The sequence below is a fragment of the Stegostoma tigrinum genome, chromosome 1 (assembly GCF_030684315.1).
Source record: "Stegostoma tigrinum isolate sSteTig4 chromosome 1, sSteTig4.hap1, whole genome shotgun sequence".
In the NCBI taxonomy this organism is placed as follows: domain Eukaryota; kingdom Metazoa; phylum Chordata; class Chondrichthyes; order Orectolobiformes; family Stegostomatidae; genus Stegostoma; species Stegostoma tigrinum.
The window spans coordinates 46,801,497-46,824,793 of record NC_081354.1 but is presented as its reverse complement, the minus strand read 5'-3'; the positions used below and the strand labels follow the sequence as shown (position 1 = coordinate 46,824,793).

Genomic DNA, 23,297 nt, shown 5'->3' with positions numbered 1-23,297 from the left:
CACCATGTAGACATGATCCCCCCTCTTTTAGATCTTCTTCCTGCTAAAATACATCATACTTCTTAACATTGAAACTCATCTGTCACCTCCCTCCCTCTCAACCCTGCCTCCTTGACCTGACACAACCTGTCCAATCGTCTCTCCCACCTCACTGACCTATCCCCACCACTGCCTACCTGCACTCACCAATCACCATTCCGCCTACCTCTCCCAGCCTCACCCCTCCTCCCTCTGTTTATTTCAGCTCCCTTCCTCTTTCTCCATTTGAGAAGAAGGGTGCTGACCGGAAACGTCAGCTTTCCTCTTCCTGTGATAGTGCCTGGCTTGCTGTGCTCCTCCAGCTCCACGCTGTGTTATCTCTGACTCCAGCACTGGCAGTTCTTACTATTTCTAAAGTAAATGGTAGTTATCTTTTCCCTAGGATGGGGTATTTCAAGCCTGGGGACATATTTTTACGGTGAGAGGAGAGAGTTTTGGAAAAAGACGAGGCAAAGTTTTTACACAGAGGGTGGTTCGTGTGCAGAATGAATGTCCCGAGGAAGTAGTGGATGCGAGTACAATTAAAGCACTTAAAAGACATGAGGATAGATACATGAATAGAAAGGGTTTGGAGGGAAATGGGCCAGGAACAGGCAGGCGGGACCAGTTTAGTGTTTGGGTTGGACTGAAGGGTCTGTTTCCTCGCTGTATAACTACGATCATCAATGGTATTACCACTATAGAACCTTTCTGCTACTTCTTCAAAAAAACTCCAGAATGAAGATTATTTCCCCTTTCAAAATCCATGCTGACCCTTGTTAATCAATCCACCTTTTTTGTTAATATTAATTCTATCCCGAATAAGTATTCATCTGATTGTAATTGTTCACCATGGAATTTTACTATGTGCGACTGTATTTAGCTGCTTAAGGTGCAGATCAAAAGCAATCCATTGTATAGCACGTTTGTTCTGAGGCTGTAAACCAATGCCACAGATATGTAAATTCTTTCTTTTCCATGCTTCTCTTTTAATCTTTACCAAACATTCTTTTGTTATTTACAATCCTGATTTTTTTTGGCTTTTATTCCTAAGAACTGCATGAGGATTTCAACGGTGAGACGCAACATATTTCTTCAGCTTTAAAAATGCAAATAAGTTAAATGAAATTGTAGATAAATTACTGACGAAACAACAATTGCATTACAAATCAAATTTGTTTCGAGGTTTTTTAATGCAAGATAACTCGGGGAATCATTTTCATTGGAGTCTGTAGAAATGCTTACATCACTGGTTCAAACTGGGACTGATTTGCTTTAATAATGCTTTTCATACTTATAAGTTACAGGATCTTAACGTGAATTAGAACAGATCTGCTTTTAAAGTTCAGAATGGAAGGGACTCTAGTAATGATTAAAAAAAACTCGAAAGAACTGCGGATGCTGGAAATCAAAAACAAGCACAAATTGCTGTCAAGAGAAAGCCGAGTTAACGTTTCGGGTCCAGCGACCTTCAGTACGAGTCTTCTGATAATATTTGTATATACAATGAAGATTCAATTCTTCGAGAAATGAAGAGAAAATTAAATGAAAATAGATCAAATGAAATCGCGATACTCAAAAAAGTAAAATAAGGAGCCGGTATAAATGATTACTTAATAAACTTAAAACAAACATGAATAAGACTAGAGGAAGAAAACAATGCGTTGTTTGAATGAAAGCTGCCTAGTGCGTTTAAGAGTTGAACAGCTTCGCTCTTGTTGGAAGTAGTTGGGAAAGTAGTGCGGCTGGTCGGCGAGTTAATCCATAGCGCGGTGAGCAGTCGCAGTCTGCCTGACGCCGGAGCTTTGACTGTGTTGCGGTTGCTGGAAGTGCTGCCGATGGAGCGTGAAGGAGAGGGAGGCTATTTGGTTGGCGTTCAGGTAAGACAGTACCACAAGTTATTCTTAATTGTTTAATTCCTCTTCGTTGTTCGTACACTTTGCAGCAGTATGGAGCAGATGCACTTTTAAAGGAGGGGAAGTTATTGCCTTTATTCCCACACCTCCCCTTAGAAGTACTTTTAGCACAACATGGCGTCACCGGGAAAACGGGGAGAAAGTGGAGCCGGTCCGTTCGGACCCCGACAGTAACGTACATTAACGACCGGGAAAGTTTGCTCAAGTTTTTGTTGTGGGAGCCTCCATTCTGAGCTGTAAACTCGACTCGGCGAGTCTTTCTTCTGAGGGACGGGGTTGACTTAAACTGCAGCGCCGTGTGATCCGCTGCGAAAGATTTCTCTTTTTATAAATGGAATTTAATCGAGAGGATGCGACTGATCTTTCTTTCCTTCGCAGCCTCGTCCGGTGATGGAATAACGTTCCTCACTCCAGTTTCCACCGAGGGGAAGATGTTTTAATAACCTTTCTGAGCGTACACCCCAGACGCTGTTGGGTTCACGAATCTTTAAGAATCTTGGACCAATGCTTACGTTTTATTTTTCTGTGTTGTCATAGTTGATTAAGAGTTTGTGGAAGTGATTTATTTTTATCTGAGTCTTGTGTAAATCTTTTGAAACTAGCTCCTCCATCTTCCCGGCTCCTCGATTTCCATTTCATGGATCATCACTGGGTGAACTGAGGAAGGTCTCAAATGTGCCACGTTTTTTCCCGTATTAAAATAAGAATTTTGACCGTAGCCTCTTTGCAAAAAAAGAGAAACGCTGAAATTAAAGTTGTACGAATACTTGCATTGAAAAAGGAAGTTTCAGTATAAATTATTATGCCATATAGGAAGTGTTTGATATTTAAGTACTTTGGTTTGTCAAAATACTAGTTCAGAAAATATCTGAAGTAACTGCTTTTTGCCGTTCTATAGAAGAATCGTTAATATTTGCTTTGGTATAAAGAAGATATCTTCTGAAGTTAGCTTGCCAAGAGCTTTTGCCCTGAATCAGTTTCATCTGTCCTGTTTATTAATCTGTTGTAGATGGATGCCACAGGTACTTTTATACATGACTGAAATGCCCTGTGTGGATCAGCATATTTTGATTGTGTGATCTTTGTGCAGTATATTTCTTTTATCTGTGCTTGAGATTTTCTTTCTTCTCTGTGCTGATGCATTATCTGCCATGCATCCTTCTTGGCATTTTGACAAGAATCAGTTCAAGGCAGGGATTGAGTTACTGAAAGGATAAAAAATTTGTCCTTGTGTGGATTTTTAAAAAACTTCAGTCACTTTTCATCACCTTCGCAAACTTTTCAGCAAACTTCTTAGTTTTCATGCTGCGACCAAGCTTTTGGGAATGCCCTGAACCTTTGATTTTAATGTTAATTTTAAAAAAAATTAGAACTTTTTTTTCAGTTATGTCAGGCCTTTGATCTGTATCTGAAACTAGATTTAATGTGGCAGTTGGTTATTATTTGTTCAAAAAAACCAAGATCCAAATTCAGAACAGAAATCAGAGTTTTCACTTTGCAGAATATATTAATATGTTCTGCATTTACTTTTTAATTTCAAAATCAGCATTTGTTTTTCAAGAATATTTGAGATTTAAATGTGAACTGAAATTGCCTTTTCAATAGCTAATACAGGGAAAACAAGAAAAACTCAGCATTGCAAGCATTATTCACCTTATGCATATCATACAACTTTGTAAATTATTTCTAAAGGTGTTTTCCAAGCCTGAGGCCTCAGTTACAAGGAAGAATTAAGTTCTGTTCCCTTTATGCTAAATGCAAATATCATTACACATTCTGACTGCCCTTGTGTCTCCATTTTTGTGTTGTATATCACACAGCTGGAAATAGTACAAGTTAGTCTGTAGCTTTTGTAGAACAAAGGAACCAGATAGTCTAGGTGGGAAATTGAAAGAAATTACTCAAATAAGGCAATTACTATTATATCTTTTTCCTTATCTATATGATGCTACTTAAATGTTGGAAAAGCTCTCTCAGGGAGCCCAGGTTCAAGTCCCACTTCCCCTGAAGTGTGTATAATATCGCTGAACAGGTTGATCTAAAAAAAAGTTGGGAAACTTTCACCAAGACAAACTGAGCCAAATGTTCACCAGTTACATTACCTGCATGATTAAATGAACAGAATAGAATAGCCTTTTTTTGTCACGTATAAACTTTTCACCATACTCATTGACTATACGTTACCTATGACAGTGCCAGCTTAGGTACAAAAGAACCTTGGCACGATTCCTTTAGTTACAAGATTTACACATACAGAAATAAAAGTTCAGTACAGCAAACCATGCTGGCACCTAGCTTCCAGTCCACATTGAACACCGGCTCCGCATTATGCCAGCAAAATACCATGCTGACAGGTTGCTGCGCCAGGGTGGGAGGCCAGGGTTCATTGCTGGAGGATAAGAGTTGAAGAGGGGAATAAAGAGCAGAAAAGCTTGGAGTAAGAAAAGAAGAACAGGCAGAGTGGACAAGCTCCTGCTGGAGCATCCTACTCCGTCACCATCTTGCACAAGGAAGTTGATTTAAATTTTAACAAACTTATTTTACTTCTCATCATCATTACTTGAAATGAAAGCATCCTCCAGTTCTGTACCATGTATGCTCCAACCTGTCATGTACAATGCTGTTGTATTTTTAAATTTCTGAATTACAGTTTCTGGAGGAAACACTGCTGTCCTTTTAAGCATAATTGTCAGCAAGATTTTAGTATGATTTGGAAGTTGAGTAAGATTGAAAATGTTGAATCAAGAATCCAGTCTTAATTCATCAGTGGTTAATAGGCAGTTTCCCTTGCTGAACAGTATGGTCAGCTTAGTCTTTATAACTGTGATACTGATGACCTATCAGTGTAGAAGTGGCAGTAACAACAATGAAATTTAGAATCAGGAGTGACAATTGAAATCTTATTTCTATCAGATCTTAGTTATTAGATAATGCAATGCTGGCTGTAGTACACCGCTATACACATTGACTATAATAGCTTATTGACAACATTTGTTCTAGCTATGCCTAGACTAGAAAGAATAAGTTCCATTTTCAAACAAAATGGAATCAACTCAGCTTTGGTGATCTCAAGTGCTGGTCTGCTGGTGTCTTTGTACAAAAACAAAGTTGCTGGAAAAGCTCAGCAGGTCTGGCAGCATCTGTGAAGAGAAAATTGGAATTGATGTTTCGGGTTTGCTGTCCCCTCCCTCAGAACTGTTCATGAAGAATAGCCCTTAAAGAGTGGGTGGTAAATTGGTTTCTAATACATGGAGTATTAGATACTACTTAGTGTCGAAGACTTTAAATTTTATATGTGTATCCTTGTTGCACCTCATTGCTGTTATGAGGAAAAGTGCATTTGATAAAACTGAAATAACTGGGGATGCTGTAAATTGGGAATGAAAACAGAAGTTGCTGGAAAGGTCTGACTACGTGTGAAGAAAAAATCAGAGTTAATGTTTCTGATCCAATGACCTTGCTCCATCACTTGTAGTCTGTTTATTGCACTGTGCATGGGTACTCTTCTTTCTCACTTGCCGCCGCGCCCCCCCCTTACAGTTCTATGGTCAGTTAATAAGCCTAGTGGTAACTTATCTTCCTCCTCTTTGCGCTCTTTTCCTGCATGGCCTAGCAGCAAAGGTAAAAACTTTCATCGTTGTGCTGATTTTGGAAGAGAGTGAAATTGTTGGGAGCTATTGCTGCATAAAACGATTTCTTTTCCTCTATAATCCCTTTCACGATCTCAACATTTTGCAACCAATAAGGTTCTTTAAGTGTAGTTACTGAAAAGTCTAGGCAGTTTCTGCATCGCACGCACCCACATATATCAATGTGATAAAGACCAGATAATTGTTTTGTGTTTTGATACTTAAATGTTTGAAATATGGTAGTACCATTGGATGTGTTTCTACATTTTGCTTGAGAGTTCTTGGTTTAACACCTCATCCAAAAGTTGCAGACTCCTTCAAAACTGTACTAGCGTCAACCTAAATTTTGACCTCCTAGTTCTTAGGGTGGAACTTGAACCCTCAACCTTCTGAGTTGTGCAAGACTTCTCTACTGAACCATACCTGAAATGTATTGGGTATCTTGGTCTGTTTGGAATATAGGAATAGACTATTCGTCCCTGGTCTAGCATTCTCAATCATAGCTGATCATTTACTTAAACATAATTTTCCTGCAGTATGTCCCTTGATATCATTAGTGTCTGGAAACCTTTCAATCTGCCTTGAACATACTTAATTACTGAGCTTCCATTACCCTCTGGGGCAGAGAATTCAAAAGTTTTACTAACTTCTGGATGAAGAAATAAGGGACAAACCTTGAGACTGAAATGAACAAATTCTTCTTCATCCCCAGTGAGGTGGAAGACTGAAGGTTGGCTAAATGAGCCTGACAAATGTGTTACAGGTATTTAAGAACAGTGACAAGGAAAAGCCAGGGTACTGCAGATTGGTGGAGGGCAAGTTGGAGGGAATTCTGAGGGTCAGGATTTGCATGTATTTGGAAAGGCAAGGACTGATCAGGAATAGTCAGTATGGCTTTGTGCATGGGAAATTGTCTTGCAAACTTGATGGAGAATATTGAAGAAGTAACAAAGAGGATTGATGAGGGCAGAGCAGTGGATGTGATCTGTGTGGACATCACTAAGGTGTTCAACAGGTTTCCTCATGATAGACTGGTTAGCCAGATCAGAACTCATGGAATAGAGGAAGAAGTAGATATTTGGAAACGGAATTGGCTTGAAGGTAGAAGACAGAGTGGTGGTGGAGGATTGCTGCTCACACTGAAGGTTTGTGACCAGGGGTGTGTCACAAGGTTTGGCGCTGGGTCCACTGCTTTTCATGATTTATATAAAATGTTTAGGGTGTGAACATAGGAGATATGGTTTGTAAGTTTGCAGGTGACACCAAAATTGGAGGTGTAGTGGACAGTAAAGAAGGTTACCTTAGAATATGATGGGATCTTGATCAGATGGGCCAATGGACTGAGGACTGGCAGATTGTTTAATTTAGACACGTGAGGTGCTGCATGTTGGAAAGGCAAATCAGGGCAGGACTTATACACTTAATGGTAAGGTCCTGGGAAATGTTGCTGAACAAAGAAACCTTGGAGTGCCGCTTCATAGTTCCTTGAAAGTGTGGTTGCAGGTAGGTAGAATAATGAAGAAGCTGTTTGGTATGCTTGTGTTTATTGGTTAGTACATTGAGTATAAGAGTTGGGAGGTCATATTGCAGCTGTACGGGTTGTTGGTTAGGGCACTATTGGAATACTATGTGCAATTCTGGCCTCCCTGCCATAGGATGGAGGTTGTGAAACTTGAAAGGGCTCAGAAAAGATTTTGAGAATATTGCCAGGGTTGGCGGGATGGAGCTACAAGGAGCAACTGAATACACTGGGGCTGTTTTCCCTGGAGGTGGAGGGGTGACCTTATAGAGACTTTTAAAATCATGAGGGGCATGGATAGGGTAAATGGGCAAGGTCTTTTTCTTGGGCTAGAGATGTCCAAAACTAGAGGCCATAGGTTTAAGGTGTGAGGGGAAAGAGTTAAAAGGGACTTAAGGGGCAACATTTTTATGCGGAGGGTGGAATGTGAATGGAATGAGCTGCCGGAAGAAGAGGAGGCTGTTATAACTTATAACATTTAAAAGGCATTGGGATGGAGATATGAATAGGAAGGGTTTAGAGAGATATGGCCCAAATGCAGGCAAATGTGACCAGACTTATTATAGGATATCTGGTTGGCGTGGATAAATTGGACCAAAGGATCTGTTTCTTTGCTGTACATCTCTATGACTCTTCCAGTCCCAAGGTTTGTCCCTCATTCTGAGACCATGGAACGTATCTCTAGCAGTGTAGTAGGAGGTTCGGTAACACATGGTGTGAAACTAAGCCATGCAAATGAGGAAGGTTTCAACTTCCATCTTTCAGGTGATCACCACTATTTATGAGACATTAATGATAGGTTAAAATTGTATCAGAGATAATAGGAACTGCAGATGCTGGAGAACCCGAGACAACAAAGTGTAGAGCTGGATGAATACATTGATAGGTTGTAGTGTTTGTGTTAAGGGAAGAATCAGCCATGTGCAACTTATGATTGCTGTTCTTTGAGCTTTGCATGCAACTGGGTGTGGTTATTTACACTATGATTCTCCAGTTTAAAGATTGCTTACATTCTCTGGCAACTTGTGTAAGGGAGAAATATTAAAAGATTGTGAGCATCTGAGAAGCTATACCTCTTACGATTCAAATTTATTTTGTATTCCCATCTGTTTTGTTTTGTAATGTGTTGTCTGTTTTTATTTTACCCTGTTTTACTATGTCTAATGAAATAGCTCCTGTTTTATACGTAGCAAGGCTGGAACGTCATTCTGGCTTAGTCTTATAAATGATTACATTTGAGCCACAAGTCTGGGAATAACCATCTCCCCATAGAGAATCTAACTATCAACCTTTGAAGTTCAGTGGTGTTGATATTGATGAATTTTCCACTGTTATTACCTTTTTGGGGGTTTTCATTTACCAGAAACTGAACTGTAACAAGCCATGTAAATACAGTGACTACAAGAGCGGGTCAGAGTCTGGGAATTTTGTGGCGACTGACTTCCTGCTGTCTCCCCATTCGTGACCACCATCTTCAATGCTCAGGTCAGGAGTATTCACAATTGTCTGGCTGAATAAAGCTCCAAAAACGCTTGAAGCACTGTACAGGACAAAACAGTCTGCTTGGTTGGAATCCAATCCATCTCTTTTAACATTTGCTCACTTCACTGTGATGCACAATAGTACACTGTGATGCACAATAGTACCACTTAACACCATCTACAAGATTCACTGCAGTAACTCAACAGAGCTGCTTAGATTGTACCTCCAAACTCCTAACCTCTACAATCTGGAAGGACAAGGGCAGTAGATTCAGAGGAACACCATCTGCAAATTTTCTTCCACATCACTCACCAATCTGGCTGGGCCTTTTTATTACCACTCCTTTGTGATTGCCAGTTTAAATCCTGGAACTTCCTTCCTATTAACAATTAGAAGTCTACACTACAGTGCTTCAAGGTGGCAGCTCATCACCATCTTCGGAGTAACTACGATAGACAGTAAATGCTAATCTGGCCAGCAGAGTCCTCAATCTTGGTATTTTTAGAAAGGGAAAAATACCTGCATCTAGAATCATCTGTAGCAGAACACAATGTTTTAGCCACCAGGGCTGCTACTTTTTATTTGTGTGGTCAAATTCTGATTTGAATATTGTTGCAATTTGTGCGCTAGCTAGCAATATGAATCTGTTTAAAACGAAGAGGATGTTGTGTTGGCAGATTCAAAAGTCACATCTCTTTTGACTATTTTCAATCTAACAGATTTAAGATCGATTAACTGTTGCTTGTAGACTTGCTTCATTTGAGTAGCGTAATTTTCAAAAATGCTGGTATAATTCAAAATCATACATTAGAAACAATTAATTTTCAGCAGTTGCTACAGTTTGTCCTCATTTTGATTCAGCGTTCTGTGCTAAATACTCAAGCTTCATGTTCACCTAGACAATAAAGGATGTTTTGTAAGCTCCTGAAGTAACAGTTTTAATCTGTAAGTGGGGAACATGCCCTCGAATACTGTGTATCTGCTCCCTGTCAGGAAGGTTTTGACTTCTGAAAATTATAAATTGTTTTTGGAATAAAAGTTTAAGATAGATGCTGGTAATCAAGCTGAGCTTGGACTGTTTATCATGAATGTGGACTAAGTGTCTGTCTTTGTGAAATATTGATAACATCTTTAGTTTTTATTCTGTGACAAATCCATTTGATTGTACAAATCACTTTCTAAATGACCTTTCTTGTAGCTCTGCTACTTTGTGGATTCTTGGCACGATTGTATTTTTCTTGATATTTTGGTTGGCCCCTTTGTCGGAAGATGGCGTGTATGAGCCCTGTTAATGGATTTAAAAATAGCCATAATCCATTATAATGCAGGAATGGTGGTATGCTGTGTTGTTAGGGGACCCTTTCTTTGCATGAAACAGCACTATGTCTGCCTGTTTAAATACATTATTTTAATATTCAGAGTGAAAGTTTCTAGCTGCCATTAGGAGTATAAGGTAAATGGTACTTATTGTTGGTGCTGTTTTGAAAGAAAATTAGAGTTCAGCACAGACCACTTGAATTCTATTGTAGAAGCTCTTGTTTATTGAGCTAAAGAGCTTTCATGGATACACCAGCTAGCCTTTATAATTAATGTACATTCTTTGTAAAACAGAATCCCAAGAGACTACACAGAAAGCATCATTATCAGACTCTTCAACCTTCCTTGAAATCCTCAATTGATTTACAACTGAGAAATTGTGCAAAATGATACTTCAGTCTACATGAGGTCAGTTCGTGAAATTCAGGATGTGAGCCCATTATCCCAGATGTAGCAACTACCCCATTCGATTGAACATAAAATCAAACTGCTCTGTGTAGTCTTCGTCTTCTGAGTGTTGAGTAGATGGTAGATTTTATTATGTATATATTTTATTAAGTATCCAGGATTATACCATCTTAATGATCTGACAAATAAAAGATTCCTTGACCTGTAAAAATTGACTTGGATTCCTTGACTAAAGTGATGATAATTGAGTTCTTAGTGTTTCCCAGGGTTACACCATTGACTTTCCTTTGCAGGAGATATCACTTAGTGACCTGTTCCAGTTCAGTTAAACTTGGGGGCATATGGTACATTAATACCATTGTGCAGCGTATCTATGTTCTTTGTAGCGTAACAAATGTCTGGTGGTCAGTTACAAAGCTATAATTCAGTTGAACTATTCTGATGATGCAAGTTGAGTGAACATCACATCTGTAAGATTGAATTACTTAAACTCACTGCAAGTTTTATTGGGCGGCTGGAATGCAGTAGTGTCATTGCAAAAAATGAGGAAGCCTACCTGCTTTGCTCTGGAATCATATGGGTTCCTGATTCTAGACTTAGACAGTATAGAATTGGTACGAAGTAAAATTATTTTGGGCTGATCTTCACTTGCTCGCCAGCCTTAGAATATAGGTTATACCAATATTGGAACTTCTCGGTTTTTCACAACAAAGAATTGGAACACGTTAATTCAGATTGGAATGCCTTAATTTGCTGAATAAGGAAGACCAAATGATATGATTTGCCAAGCAGTTTAAGGTAATTGTCAGGTTGCTGCTGATAAAAGTTCAGTTGTCACACATTGGATTGAATAACTCCTTTCTTTTGTGTATCCACTGCTTCCCTGCATCATAAGCTCTTTAAAATGAGAAGATCGAACAAAAAAAATGTCAGTCTTTGGACAATGCTGGTTTTTGTGTAGTCTTATTTGAATGACTGTACCTGTAGTGGTCTATAGTTATGTTGACTGTTATGCCATATTTACATTAGCTTTCCTTGATATGATTATGAAAAAAGTTGACTGTGATTTCTAGTTATTCTGCTTATATAAATTCCCAGTGTTACTCTTGTGTGAGATTTAAAAGTTTTGCTTAGTATTTTGGTTTGAACGAGGTTTTCTCTGACTTTATGATAACTTCAGTTTATCCATCCAAGAGAACATTGCCATCCCTCCTATTGTATCATTCACTAACCTCTAAGTTTTCTTTGTGTTCTGTTGTTCTATATGTTGACCAGTCTTCTGAAGAGGTTCTTTTCTTCACGCTGTCTTAAATTTGCCATTTCATAATTTGAACCTATGTCCTTGAGTCCTACTCTTGCAGTTCGCTTTGGCCTATTCTTGCTCCAGATTTGTATGTAAAAAAAAATTGGATATTTTGGGCATTCTGTCAGTTGCTCCAAGTATACCAATTGTGTGATCATCGCAATAATGGGAATGTGTATGATTTACAAGGCTAAGGCAGATGCTATATTTTCAGGCGTTATCCTTTTGATATTCCTGTTGGTTTGACCTCTTCATCACTATCTCCAGTGTCTGAACTCTCTTGTGGATGGGTGATAGGAATTTAGAGTAATTTGTAGTTCTCATGCACGGTATAACTAAGTTATTTAAAGAATGTGAGTATGTTTTATCTACAGCATCCCACCAAGTTGAGGCTGTCATGGGAACTGCCTTGACCTATCAGCAACAGAAACGGTCGTTATATTGGCATGGGATTATGAGATGGTGAAGATAACTTGAAGGTTAAAAATAATGTAAATTAGTTTCCTAACTAATATACTCACATTGCCAAGACAGTCAGAATCATAAGGTATGCCATTAGAAAATTTTCAAATAGTTAAATAACTTTGCCTCTGTACACAAACTCTTTTGATACTCGGTGCCTTCCTGTAAAGCCTAGATCATGATCAGTAAAATATATGACAGTGGAGCAATAAGGTAAATCCTTATCTGCAGCATTACCATGCTTCACTTATCAGTTCAGTGTTAGTGAATTTTAGTCAGTGTCAGACCACATGGAAGCAGGCCCTTCAGCCTTGCAACCTGTTAATTTAGAAATGATGTGTAGTTTGACGAACAGATTTTTAGAGTTATCTTGTTGCAAATGTATAGACCTCTGTACTGTCCTTCTGAATAGGTAAAATTGGGATTCTTCAGATATCAGAGATAATGGGAACTGCAGATGCTGGAGAATCCAAGACAACAAAATGTGAGACTGGATGAACACAGCAGGCCAAGCAGCATCTCAGGAGCACAAAAGCTGACGTTTCGGGCCTAGACCCTTCATCAGAGAGGGGGATGGGGTGAGGGTTCTGGAATATATAGGGAGAGAGGTGGAGGCGGACCGAACCTGCAGTGCCACAATGATGCCACCCGAAGGTTGCAGGAACAGCAACTCATATTCCGCCTGGGAACCCTGCAGCCTAATGGTATCAATGTGGACTTCACCAGTTTCAAAATCTCCCCTTCCCCAACTGCATCCTTAAACCAGCCCAGTTCGTCCCCTCCCCCCACCGCACCACACAACCAGCCCAGCTCCTCCACTCCACCCACTGCATCCCAAAACCAGTCCAACCTGTCTCCGCCTCCCTAACCTGTTCTTCCTCTCACCCATCCCTTCCTCCCACCCCAAGCCGCACCCCCATCTACCTACTAACCACCTCCCACCTCCTTGACCTGTCCGTCTTCCCTGGACTGACCTATCCCCTCCCTACCTCCCCACCTATACTCTCTCCACCTATCTTCTTTACTCTCCATCTTCGGTCGCCTCCCCCTCTCTCCCTATATATTCCAGAACCCTCACCCCATCCCCCTCTCTGATGAAGGGTCTAGGCCCGAAACGTCAGCTTTTGTGCTCCTGAGATGCTGCTTGGCCTGCTGTGTTCATCCAGCCTCACATTTTGTTGTCTTCTTCAGATATACATCACTCTCTAAATGTACCTACCCTGTTTCTTTTGCATACAATTAAGTGGCCTGAATCTTCCTGGGCATTCTTTGTTATGGAAAACATCTGGATAGCATATGGCCAGATATAGCCAAAGTGCTTTTGTATTTATCTGTTTCAGCAACTTAAAATTTCATTTGACCAATTTAGTAAGTTTATTTATGTTAATGCATTATTTTGAAATAGTGATTGGAAAATAAAACTAAGGAATAAGAATTAAAAAGAGTGAATGTTTTTTAATTGGATTTTTTGATCTTTTACTTGATCTGTATACCCTTGTTTCTTTTAAGTGTTTAGGTTCTTTCTGTTAGAAACTTATGTTCGATTAACTGGGGGACAAAAATGCTATTATAGCAAGAATGGGGACTTGGAAGTACTGCATATAGTTGCAATGCTACATTTATATATAATCATCACTGAATTGATTTTTTTTCTATCTCCCCTTTTTCCATTGTTGATTAAATATGGCAACCTTTACTTCTATGAAGTTCTTGCAGGAACATATGGGTCATTGGAGATGATCAGTGATTTTGTTTTAGGTTTGTAAAGGATGCAGGGTGCTTACTCCAATTGGCAAAAAGGATCCTACTCTTGCAGGATATTGCCGTCAGTGTAATTTGTGGGATTTGGCTCTGCAGTTCACCTTCAGCTGCATTGCTGCTAATCAAAAGACTAATATTAATTTTGCAAGTTTGAAAGCTGGTAGTTGAGTGGTTGGATGATGTTTGAACATTGTGGCAGGTTTACTCTCACCCCTTGAAATTGGGTATTGTTGGTTTACAAACAGAATGTTTGCACTTCAGGACTGCAAATTATATCTTTATGCAGAGCAGATTAGTGAGTATTTTAGTTTTTGATAACACGTAAAAACCAAAAGAACTGTGGATGCTGTAAATCAGGAACGAAAAAACAGAAGTTGCTGGAAAAGTTCAGTTCTGGCAGCATCTGTGAAGAAAAATATCAGAGATAACACTTCAGGTCCGGTGACCCTTTCTCAGAACTGATGGTAGATGGAAAATGTTAGTTTATGTGGAATTCATTGCCACGGAGTGCAGTGGAGGCCAGGACGTTGGCTGCCTTCAAGGCAGAGATCGACAAATTCTTGATCGCAGAAGGAATCAAGGGCTACGGGGAGAGTGCAGGGAAGAGGAGTTGAAATGCCCATCAGCCAAGATTTAAATGGCGGAGTGGACTTGATGGGCCGAATGGCCTTACTTCCACTCCTATGTCTTATGGTCTATGTGCAGAAGACAGGGCAGGGGTGAGAGTAGGGAGTGGATGATAAGACGAAGGATAGAGCTCAAAGAGAAAGAAGAGCAGTGAGATAGACTAAGGAGTTGGAAACGATCTAGTTAGGAGGGTGAACATCTGTTAATGTGGGTAGTTAGTGACTAACAACAGGGGTTGTGTGCTGGCAGGCTATGTGATAACAAAGCCTGGTGTGTGGGATAGGGGGCTAGGACATGGGAGAACTTACGCCCTAAAATTATTGAACTCAGTATTGAGTCCAGAGGGCTGTGGGCCCCTCAAGCGGAAAATCAGGTGGTGTTTTTCCACGTTCCACTGAGTTTTGCATGACATCAGGTCATGCATCAACTATGGTAACTGACCTGATTTCATCAGGTGATCTCTTTCCCAACTGCCTCCAAGCTGATAGTACCCCAGCCCCACACAGCTCATTTCTACCTTCTTCCAAAAATCCACAAACAGGACTGTTTGGGCAGACCTATTGTTTTACCCTGCTCCTGCCCCACAGAACTCATCTGTTCTTCCCATGACTTAGTCTTCTCTCCCTGGTCCAGTCCCTGCTCACATACATCCATGATTCCTCTGACTCTTTATGCCACTTTCCACATTTCCAGTTTGCAGGCTCCAGCCATTTCCTGTTTAGCATGGACTTGCAATCTCTTTACACATCCATCCCCTGCCAGGATGGTTGTAGGGCTGTCTGCTTCTATGTGGAGCCTGTACTGTCCCTACCCAGCCTCCTCTCCTTGGCAGAGCTGGAGCTCATCCTTACCCTCAACTCTTTTTCTTTTGAAGATAACAAGAACTGCAGATCCTGGGGTCAGAGTTGATGCACTGTGGAGCTGGAGGAACACAGTTCAGGCAGCATCAGAGAAGTAAGAGAGTCGATGTTTTAGGCCTAGACCTTTCATCAGGATTGGGGAGGGGAAGGGAGTTGGGAAATAAATAGAAGGAAGAGAGGTGGGGCTGGAAGAAGGTAGGTGGGTGTGGCTAGGGGTAGTTGGGATTGGTCAGTGGAAAGGGTGAGGCACGTAGGTGGGGAAGGAGATGGAGAGGTAGTATCAGGTCATTGAGGCAGGATTAGAGGGAGGGTTGGATGTGCGATTAGGCAGGTGGGTGAGGAGGTTTTGAAACTGGTGAATCCCATGTTTAGGCCATTGGGTTGTAGGCTCCAAAGGTGGAATATGAGGTGGTGTTCCTCCAATTTGTGTATTGGCATCGTTGTGGCACTGGAGGAAGGCCAGGATGCATATTAACCCAGGTTTGCAATTGGAAGATGGTGTTGATTATAGTGTATGGAGCGCATTTGCTCCACACATCTGTCACCAAGTCTACGTTTGGTCTCCCCACTGTTGAGTGGGCCTCATCCGGAGAAACGGATACAGAAGATCAGGTTGGAGGATGTATAGGTGAATACTTGGCTGATATGGAAAGTTTGTCATGGGCCTCAGATGGAGGGGAGAGTGCAGGGAAAGGTGCTGAGTGTGGTGAGTTTGGTATGAAGCGGATGGAGCTGTGGAGTGAGCAGGCCCTCCAAAAGGCAGGTGGAGTAGGAAGGAAAATGTCTCTGGTGGTGCGGTTGGATTGTAGATGGTAGAAATGGCAGAGGATGATGTACTGGAAATGGAGGTTGGTGGGGTGGTATGTGACGACCAGGAAGACTCTGTTGGGGGGGAGGGAGTTTGAGGGCAGAAATGCAAGAGATGCAGTTGAGGGCATTTTCAATCAGCAGAAGGGAGACGTTGAGGTCCTAGAAATAGGAAGACATCTGGGATGTCTGGAGCAGAATGCTCCATCTTGGGAGCAGATGCGGTGGAGCTAGAGGAATTGGGAGTAAGAGATTGCATTCTTGGGGGTGGGTGGGTAAGACGAGGTGTAGTCAAGTAGTTGTGGAAATTGGTGGGTATGAAGTAGTTGTTGGTGCTGAGATGGTTACCGGATATGGAGGTGGTGAGGGCCATATCTGAGATGGTCCAGGTGAATTTGAGGTCGGGGTGAAAGATGTTAGTAAAGTTGATAAACTATTCAAGTTCCTCATGGGAGCACGAGTCAGCGCCAGTACAGTCATCGATGTAGCGGAGGAAGATGTGAAAGATGGTGCTGGTGTAACAGTGGAAGAGGGACTGTTCCACATACCCTACAAGGAGACAGGCATAGCTTGGCCCCATATGGATACCCATTGCTGCCCCTTTGGTTTGTAGGAATTGGGAGGAGTTAAAGGAAAAGTTTAAGGACAAGTTCCAATAAGTGAATGAGGGTGTTAGTGGAGGGGTTTGGTTGGGCCTGTGGGAGAAGAGGAGGAGGAGGGCTTTTAGGCTGTCAGTGTAGGGTATACAGGTGTACAGAGGCTGGATGTCCATGGTGAAGGTAAGGTTTTGGGGGCTGGGGAATTAAATGTCTTGGAGGTGGAGGGTATGGGTAGTGTCCCAAATGTAGGTGGGGAGTTCTTGGACCGGGGGGGGCAAAAAGAATCAAAGTATGTGCGTATGAGTTCAGTGGCGCAGGTGCACCCAGAGACAATTGAGTCAACCAGGGCATTTAGGTTTGTGGAGTTTGGGAAAGAGAGAGAACAGGGTGCTGTGGGATTGGGGAAGGAGGAGCTTGGAGGCTGTGGGTGAGATGATAAGGTTATGGATGCGGGGCCATAAGGAAGGAAAAGGTGTCGGAGAGTTGCTGACTTGCCTCTACGATGTCAAGGTCAGTGTGCCATACCACTCCAGCGCCTGCAAACCACCACCACAACACCCCCCCCACCCCAATTCAAGGGTTTCATTTCTGGGAATAGACTAGCCACTATAAACCCAATGACTCCCAAAGCTACCTGGACTATACCTCCATTCTCTGTCGCAAATGTTCAGAAGAGGCTGACTTAACAAGGGAGCCTCTGAAATGCCCACCTTCTTTCTCAGCCAAGGATTCCCAAGCGCCATTATCGACAAGGCCCTCAACAGGCTCTGACCCATCTCCTACACTTTTGCCCTCCTCCTTCTCTTCCCTCCCACAACAGTGATAGGATTCCCCTCGTCCTTACCTACCGTCCTACCAGCATCAACATCCAGATGCCATTTACGCCACCACCAGACACACATTTCCCGCCCCTCCCTTGTGTGCCTTGTGTCTTCCTTCAATTCCAACACCGTGCACAGCTACTAGCGAAGGTGTAACATCTGCCTGTTGACCACCTCCCTTCCAGTTATCCAAGGCCTCAAACATAACCTTCCATGTGAAGCAACACGTCACCTGCACTTTGCAGAATCCAATCTACTGCATTCACCGCTCACAATGTGGTCTCCTCTACATGGGGAAGCAAAGCATAGACAGGGTTACCGTTCTGCTTGCAAGAAAGACCCTAAGCTTCTAGCTGTTTGCACTTTAACACACCACCCTCTTCCCTGACTGACATCTGTCTTTGGTTTGCTGAGTTCCAGTAAAGCTTAGCACAAGCTGGAAGAACAGTATCTCATTTTACAGTTGGGGACCCCGTAGCCCTCCAGACTCAAGATCAAGTTCAATACTTCTAGGGCCTAAATTCTCCTATGTCCTGGATCCCTATCTGACAAACCAGGCTGTGGTATCACATAGCCTGCCGTTACACAGCATCTATTGTTAGTCACAAACAGTTCCCATTAACAACTATTCACCCTCCTAGTCAGGTTGTTATTGACCCTTTGCCTATCCAACTGCAGTTCTCTCTCTTTAGGTTCAATCCTATCGTTTACCTCCGACCCCATCCCTCTCCCTATCTTCTGCATATAAGCCAACGTTTTCCTAGCTATCATCAGTCCTGAGGATGGGTCACCGTACCGGAAATGTTAACTGATTTTATTTTTCTTCATCACAGATGCTGCCAGACCAGCTGCCCTTCTGATAGCATGTATTTTGGTGCTGAGTCACTTTAATCTTCTGAGGAAAGGGTCATCAGACCTGAAATATTAACTCTGATTTCTCTCCACAGGTGCTTCCAGACATGCTGAGCTTTTCCATCAACAGCTTCTCCTGTTTTTGTTTCTGATTTATAGCATCCACGGTTCTTTTGGTTTTTAATCATTTATATATTTACTTTTTCTTTCTTCCTTTTAAAGGTTCCAGTGAACTTTCAGAACTAATCTGTTAGACAACACTGTTTGAATTTCTGAAATTTGTCTGAAAGCATGGCATTGCTTGTAATTTGTATTAATAATTTTACATATATTGACTGTTGGCCCTGTCCACAAAGGTACTCATGTTCCCAATGGAACGAAGAAACTTAGTAAGTTTTCAGTGATTTTTTTTGCCTGTTTGTGACCATAGAACCCTTCTAAATTATTTTTTTTTCTGTTAAAAGTGCGCGTAAACACATTTAAAAAGTGTTTAAATATTACTGTGCACTTTTGAAGCTAATAGTGTGTGTGTGCAATGTATTTTTTTGTATTTACAAACTTTGTTTTAACTGGTGCTTTTGATAAACCACTAAAATCATAGATCTCAAATACTGCAAAGTTTGCTGTAATGTTCTGTCCAATTATAATAGCTTTTTAATTCATTTACCTCAGTGTAAATATATTCATTCAATGGAATGGTCACACAAAATATCAACAGTTGATTTAGTTTCTCCTCAAATACTGCAGTCTGCTATGATGCCCAAGTTGTCAGTTGAGAGTGACAGTGAGAAGGCTGTCTGCCGCTATGTCTTATATAAGGCAAAGTTGCATTAGTATTTAAATAATTTGTGGTTTAATTATCCCAAATCCCCTAGCCAAGCTGGTCCAGTACAGTTACGACACTGGTATCTGCCCAAGTATGTCCTGTACGGAAAAAGCAGGACAAATCAAACCTGGTTAGTTACCGCCCCATTAGCTTACTCTCAATCCATCAATAAAGCAATGGAAGGTGTCATCAACAGTGCTAGCAAGCAGCAGCTGCTCAGCAGCGCCCAGTTTGGGTTCCACCAGTGCCACTCAGCTTCTGACTGCAGTATAGCCTTGGTTCAAATATGGACAAAAGAGCTGAATTCCAGAAGTGAGGTAGAGTGACAGCCCTTGGATACCAAGGCTGCATGCACCCAAGTGTGGCATGAAAGAGCCCTAGCAAAACTGGAATCAATGGGTTTTGAGGGCAAACTCTCCGGTGGTTGGAGTCATACCTGACACATAAGATGGTCGTGGTTGTCGGAGGTCAGTCATCTCAGCTCCAGGACATCTCTGCAGAAGTTCCTCAGGGTAGTGCCCCTGGCTCAACCATCTTCAGCTGCTTCATTAATGACCTTCCCTCTATCATAAGGTCAGAAATGGCGATGTTTGCTGATGATTGCATGCATAATGTTCAGCACCATTTGTGACTCCTTAGATACTGAAGCAGTCCACGTTCAAATGCAACAGGATCTGGGCAATATCCAGGCTTGGGCTGACAATTGACATTTGCGCCCCACAAATGGCAGGCTACGACCATCACCAATTAGACACAATCTGATCATCACCCCTTGACATTCAACAGTGTTACCATCACTGAATCCCCCCTACCAGCATCCTTGGGGTTACCATTGACCAGAAACTCAACCAGGCTCCCACATAAACACAGTAGCTACCAGAACAGGCCAGAAGCTAGGAATACAGCAGTTTGTAACTCACCTGCTAACTCCTCAAAGCCTGTCCATGTCTACAAGGCACAAGTCATGAGTGTGATGTAACATCCAGGACAAAGCAGCCCACTTGATTGGCACTGCACCCACAAGTATCCACTCCCTCCACCACTAATGCTTAGTAGCAACATTGTGTACACAATCTGCAAGATGCACTGCAGAAATTCACCAAAGATCCTCAGACAGCACCTTCCAAACCCACGATCACTTCCTTCTATAAGGTCAAGGGCATCAGACATATGGGAACACCATCACCTCCAAGGTCCCCTCCAAGCCACTCACCGTTGTGACTTGGAAATATGCCGCAGTCTCTTCACTGTCACTGGGTCAAAACCCTGGAATTCCCTCCCTAATGGCATTGTGGGTCAACCCACAGCAGGTGAACTGTAGCAGTTCAAGAAGGCAGCTCAACAGCAGCTTCTCAAGGGCAAGAAATGCTGGCCAGCCAGCGATGCCCACATCCTACAAATTAATAGCGAAAAAAGCATGTTTGATCAACTGTGTTACAACCAATGAGATTAATGATTATCAGCTGCTTTCAAAGCAATATTTGAGAAAGGTAGAAATATGATAGTCCTTCAGTATCTTTTTAACCCATTTTAAAAATGAAACATCTCTGCATATTTAAGTGCAAACTAGTAGTTTTAGCTCAGTTGTTGCATGGATCAGTTACAAACCATTTCCCCCCCACCCCCCCAATTGGCAAAGAAACTTTATTCACAAAAAGCGGGCAAGAGTTTTATTACATTTGTTTCTTTTCCTGCTTGGTAGCACTTTTTTTCGCATCAGTTTTGAAATCCTTGTTCTCCTTCAGCATCTCTAGCCAACAGCAGCAGGATGAACAGAGTAGTGTTCTCTAGTTTACTACCGGTGCCACGAGATAGCGAGGCAAGGAACAGGGAGCGGGTGCAGCTTAACATGTGGCTGCGCAGCTGGTGTAAGAGGGAGGGCTTCAGGTATGTAGATAATTGGGATGCCTTCTGGGGAAGGTGGGACCTGTACGAGAAGGACGGGTTGCATCTGAACTGAAAGGGGACCAATGTCCTGGGTGGAAGGTTTGTTCAAGTAGTTCGAGAGGGTTTAAACTAGTATGGCAGGGAGGTGGGAACCTGAGCTGTATGCCGGAGGTGAGAGTTGATGCAGGTGAGGCAATAGCAAGAGGTAGACCAGCTAGTGGGAAGGATTCTCCTGGGAAGGAACCAAGAGATCAGTTAAAGTGTGTTTGCTTTAATGCAAGGAGTATCAGGAATAAAAGTGACGAACTTAGAGCATGGATCAGTACCTGGTGCTATGATGTTGTGGCCATAACAGAGACATGGGTTTCTCAGGGGCAGGAATGGTTACTGGATGTTCCAGGGTTCAGAGCATTTAAAAAGAATAGGGAGGGGGGAAAAAGAGGAGGGGGTGTAGCACTACTAATCAGAGAGGGTATCACAGCTACAGAAGCTTTCATTGTCGAGGAAGATCTGCCTACTGAGTCAGTTTGGGTGGAAATTAGGAACAGCAAGGGAGTAGTCACCTTGTTAGGGGTTTACTACAGGCCCTCCAATAGCAGCAGGGAGATTGAAGAAAGCACAGGTCGGCAGATTTTGGTAAAGTGTGGACGTAATAGGGTTGTTGTAATGGGTGACTTTAACTTTCCCAATATTGATTGGAACGTCCTTCGAGCAGAATATTTGAATGGAGCTGTTTTTGTAAGGTGTGTTCAGGAGGGTTTCCTAACTCAGTACGTGGAGAGGCCATTCTAGACTTGGTGCTCGGAAACGAGCCGGGACAGGTATCAGATCTTGTGGTGGGAGAGCATTTTGGTGATAGTGACCATAACTGCATAGCTATGGAGAAGGAGAGGATTAGGCAAAATGGGAGGATATTTAATTGGGGAAGAGGAAACTATGATGCGATTAGACATGAGTTAGGAAGCATGGACTGGGAGCAATTGTTCCATGGTAAAGGCACTATAGACATGTGGAGACTGTTTAAAGAACAGTTGTTGCGAGTGATGAATAAATATATCCCTCTGAGACAGGCAAGAAGGGGTAAGATAAAGGAACCTTGGATGACGAGAGCGGTGGAGCTTCTCGTCAAAAGGAAGAAGGTAGCTTACATAAGGTGGAGGAAGCTAGGGTCAAGCTCAGCTCTAGAGGATTACAGGCAGGTGAGGAAGGAGCTCAAAAATGGTCTGAGGAGAGCCAGGAGGGGGCACGAGAAAGGCTTGGCAGAACGGATTAGGGAGAACACGAAGGCATTTTACACTTACGTGAGGAATAAGAGAATGGTCAAAGAAAGAGTAGGGCCAATCAGGGATAGCATAGGGAACTTGTGTGTGGAGTCTGAGGAGGTAGGGGAAGCCCTAAATGAGTTTTTTGCTTCTGTCTTTACGAAAGAAATGAACTTTGTAGTGAATGAAACCTTTGAAGAGCCGGTGTGCATGCTGGAATGGATAGAGATAGAGGAAGCTGATGTGCTGAAAATTTTGTCAAAGATTAAGATTGACAAATCGCGAGGCCCGGACCAGATTTGTCCTCGGCTGCTTTGGGAAACGAGAAATGCAATTGCTTTGCCACTCGCGAAGATCTTTGCATCCTCGCTCTCCACTGGAGTCGTACCTGAGGACTGGAGAGAGGCAAATGTAATTCCTCTCTTCAAGAAAGGAAATAGGGAAATCCCTGGCAATTACAGACCAGTAAGTCTCACGTCTGTCGTCTGCAAGGTGTTAGAAAGGATTCTGAGGGATAGGATTTATGACCATCTGGAAGAGCATGGCTTGATTAAATGCAGTCATCACGGCTTTGTGAGGGGCACGTCATGCCTCACAAACCTTATCGAGTTCTTTGAGGATGTGACTAGAAAAGTTGATGAGGGTCGAGCTGTGGATGTGGTGTATATGGATTTCAGTAAGGCATTTGATAAGGTTCCCCATTCAGAAGGTCAGGAGGAATGGGATACAGGGGAACTTAGCTGTTGGGATACAGAATTGGCTAGCCAACAGAAGACAGTGAGTGGTAGTAGAAGGAAAATATTCTGCCTGGAAGTCAGTGGTGAGTGGTGTTCCACAGGGCTCTGTCCTTGGGCCTCTACTGTTTGTAATTTTTTTTAATGACTTGGATGAGGGGATTGAAGGATGAGTCAGCAAGTTTGCAGACGACACAAAGGTTGGAG

General features: G+C 42.2%; 1 protein-coding gene across 4 annotated transcripts in view; it reads left to right on the top strand.

Annotated features, from left to right (window-relative positions):
* The first annotated feature begins 1,797 nt into the window (after nucleotides 1-1,797).
* The window catches only part of smad1 (SMAD family member 1), a 101,262-nt gene continuing 79,762 nt past the window's right edge, over nucleotides 1,798-23,297 (top strand). For all 4 annotated transcript variants that reach the window (XM_048528360.1, XM_048528351.1, XM_048528342.1 and 1 more), the window contains exon 1: nucleotides 1,798-1,898. The gene's annotated coding sequence lies outside the window, so the exon portion shown is untranslated. The remainder of the gene's footprint in view (nucleotides 1,899-23,297) is intronic.